Raw genomic sequence first — 3,770 nt, 5'->3', positions numbered from 1 at the left:
TTCCGGCCCGGTGTGTCTTTCAGCCTGTTGACGGCCCATAAATCAGATGGGCCATTTGTAGTCGGACCTGAGTTTCGGCCTTTTAGCGGACCATTTAAGTGTTGGGCCAATTTCTGGCCCAGTGTCTCTTTCAGCCTGTTGACGACCCATAAATCAGTTGGGCCATTTGTAGTCGGACCTGAGTTTTGGCCTTTTAGCGCCCATTTAAGTGTTGGGCCAATTCCCGGCCCTGTGTGCCTTTCAGCCTGTTAATGGACCATAAATGAGTTGGGCCATTTGTAGTCGGACCTTAGTTTTTAGCCTTTTAATGGCCCATGCCCTTCATGGTCCAATACCAGCCTGGTTTCTCTTTCGGCCTGCTAAAGGCCGACAACACAGTTGGGCCATTTACAATACGACCTGACTTTCAGCCTCTTAGCGGCCCATGCTCTTCACGGTCCAGTACAAGCCTGCTATCCCTTTCGGCCTTCTAAAGGCCTACATTATAGTTGGGCCATATGTAGCCCATACTTAGTAACGACCTGTTAACGGCCCGTGAAATCAATTGGGCCCACCTGTTGCCCACTTTGATGTCGGCATGCTAATGACCCAGGAGGTAAGAGGGCCGACCATTAACTTTCCGCCTAGTAACGGCCCATTAACTTAATGGGCCCACTAAAGTTCGTACATGTCTTTAGGCCAAATTAGATAATTTGAGCCGATTACGACGAGCAATTATGCGCAGGACCAAAACCGATCAAGTAAAGGTACGACATACAGGGAAAAACGTTGCACATCCAGCATATATTATAGGAAATTACATCCACTGGGCAATCAAAGATTGATGCCAGTGCAAATAAATGAGCAGAACCTAACGATCTATAATGTCACAATCTGCAACCTCAGCACACATGATGCCCATAAGCATGTGGGCAAGTTCTTGCTGCTTTGCTACACTGTCTCTGAAAACATTGATCAGTTGTTGTGTCGCACGACTCTACACCTCTGATTCATCCACCATTTCCATCATTGCTTCAGCCATTAATTGGTTCACAGTCATACATTTATTCCGTTGCATTCGAGGCAGAGGATATTGAACAGATTCAGATGGCGATTTTGGCAGGCTTGTATTATTGATAGTGGAGAGTATCTCAATCACTGCATCATAACATAAATTAGGAGGGGAACCAAACAAATTAATCATGAGTTATTGCCATATTACCTGGCCTAGATTTATTGGAAAGAAACAATGGGGTTGCCTTGCTATTTTCAGAGTTTGTCTTCTTATCTTCAGCAGCCTGCACCAAATTAACACACTAGCATTGCTATCATTGGCCAAGTCAGATAATAGGAAAGCAACATTGACACAACGAACATTTGGGCAACTAGCCTACACCAAATTAACACAATATGGCACACCTATCATTAGCCAGATAAGGTAATACGAAAGCAACATTGACACAATGAATGAATGGGCAACCAGAGAAGCACTACAATTCAGTAATGTGCATGATATGAGATAGTTGTCGGGGAAACTGATCCGCGGACACCTATGGGGACCGAGCCCCTTTCGGTTCGGCAGAGGGCGGAGGCCGCACGAAGAGCGGATCGAGGCAGTGCACACGAGCAGTTTACCCAGCTTCGGAGCTCTCCGGAGAGATAAAACTCCTACTGCTGCTTGATTATATTGGGTGTTCTTGCTCGGGAGCGAGGTAAGCTACAAGACCGAGCGTGGGAGTGTGCTAGCTTCGAATGAGTCGAACCCCTTCTACGTTGCGCATGGGCCTCCTTTTATACGCTCAAGGGGTCACCGACAAGTGGCAACGTAGGCTAGAGGGGTAAAAAAGGAAAAAGAATGCGGTTGGTACAGCTACTTCTACTGTAGCCACAATGTATCCTACCTAACCCTGACGGCAGGGGACAAGAGCATTGAATGCCCGTCGGGGTCGCCTAAACAGTGCAAAAAGCGACCGTTAGGAGCGCCACCGTTCGCCACGATGGCCTCTTCGTGTCAGCGCTGCCGGCCACCACGCACCGCCGGCTGCACAGCCTTCCGCCACGCGTGCCTGGAAGGGTCCCAAGGCGACACGTTGGCGGATGTGCTGGAGCCTGGGCGCGGAGCGACCGCTTCCCGCGGCAAGCATCTTGCCGCGGGCGCTACCTTGTCGGGCCTGGGAGCTTGCCGCTCACCGAGCCTTGCTGGGACGCGTGGTCCGTTGCAGCGAGTGTTTCTTGAGGTACCATGGTTGGCCTTCCCGGCAAGCTCCTCTTGCCGGGGCCTTGTCTCTTCCCGGCAAGCTCCTCTTGCCGGGGCTTTGTCTTCTCATCTTGAATTCTTCGTTCTTGAATGGCTCCCCGGCAAGCTCCTCTTGCCGGGGTCTTGTTTTCTGAAGAGCCACAGAGGGCCTTGGCGGCGACCTGGCGGGCCCTGCCGCGGGGTGCTGCAACTGCCCGTGCACAAGTTCGGGGTACTAAGGTACCCCTACTCTAGTACACCGACAGGAGCCCCCGGGCCTGGGCGACACACGGTGCCAAGCGCTGTTGGGCCAGGCCCAAAACAGAGCACGGGCACACGCGGCCTGGTCGTGCGGTTTCCTACTCCGCATCCACCGCGCCTCCCCCCCAACAGCACGAGTTGATTGCGGCGTCGTGGGAGAGGACGTGGGGGTATTCTTTATTCTGACAATGCGTAACGTCCGTCCCCTCCCTCTTTATAAGCAGAGGGGACAGAAGGAGTTACCCACCTTTGTCATTTTGCCGTTGCCTTTCTCAGAGATCTCCGCCGCTCCCCTCCGCTTCCAAAGCCGAAAGAGAGCAGCGCTCCGCCCCCGCCGCCGCCGCCACCACTTGTGCCGTCGACCTCCCTCACCGCCTCCGCAATGGCTCCGAAAGCCGCGAAGGGGAAGGCCGCGAAGACCGCGGCCGCGAAGGCCGTGAAATCGACCGAGGCGCAGCGGCTTGAGGCGCTGCGGAAGGAGCGGGCTACGTTTCCCCCGGAGCTCAACGCGAAGGAGCTGAGGGATTGGTACTACCTCTTCTGGGCGACGGCGACGCGTGCGCACCCGCGCACGAAGGTACTTTTCGCCACCACCTCGCAAGAAACTCCGGTTGGCGGGTACCCCTTCTTCGCCGTTTTCTTCTACTGCGGGCTCTGCCCGCCCTTCTCTGATTTCTTCTGTGACGTCATGAACACATATGGCCTCCACCTCCTTGACTTCACCCCCAATGCTGTCTTGACCATGGCAGTTTTCGCCCACTTATGCAAAAATTTTGTCGGAATCCACCCCTACGTAGCTCTCTTCCGCCACTTTTTCATGCCTCGCGTCGAGAGAGGAGAGACTCTTGCCGGAGGGATCGCCTGGATCTCGCGGGCTGGCAAGAAAGAGACCTATCTGGAGGGGAGCTCCGCAGCAAATGGGATGAGTGGAGAGCCGATTGGTGCTGGGTTGTGGAGGAGAACCCGCAGCCGTTCACCGCCCTGCGCCAAGCCCCAGCAGTGCGCGGCAATGACTGGAGCGCTCTGTCTACGGACGACGACAAGCTGAAGATCGCCACCACACGGATCCTGCGTCTTAGACTTGCCGGGCTGACCGTAGGAGCTGTAGGCGCAGATTACCTTCGCCGCCGCATCACCCCCCTGCAGGCAAAGGGGAGACCGGCCTGGGAATTCGGAGGCCCGACAGACATCATGAGGCTGCGCCCGGGCCTCAACTACAACTTCACCATGATTGAGCTTGACGGGATTCTTAAGGAAACATTCAAGCACGACCCGCAGCACCCCGAATGGTTTA

This window comes from Triticum aestivum, chromosome 5B, assembly GCF_018294505.1.
Source record: "Triticum aestivum cultivar Chinese Spring chromosome 5B, IWGSC CS RefSeq v2.1, whole genome shotgun sequence".
In the NCBI taxonomy this organism is placed as follows: domain Eukaryota; kingdom Viridiplantae; phylum Streptophyta; class Magnoliopsida; order Poales; family Poaceae; genus Triticum; species Triticum aestivum.
Note: the sequence above shows the minus strand (reverse complement) of the source record.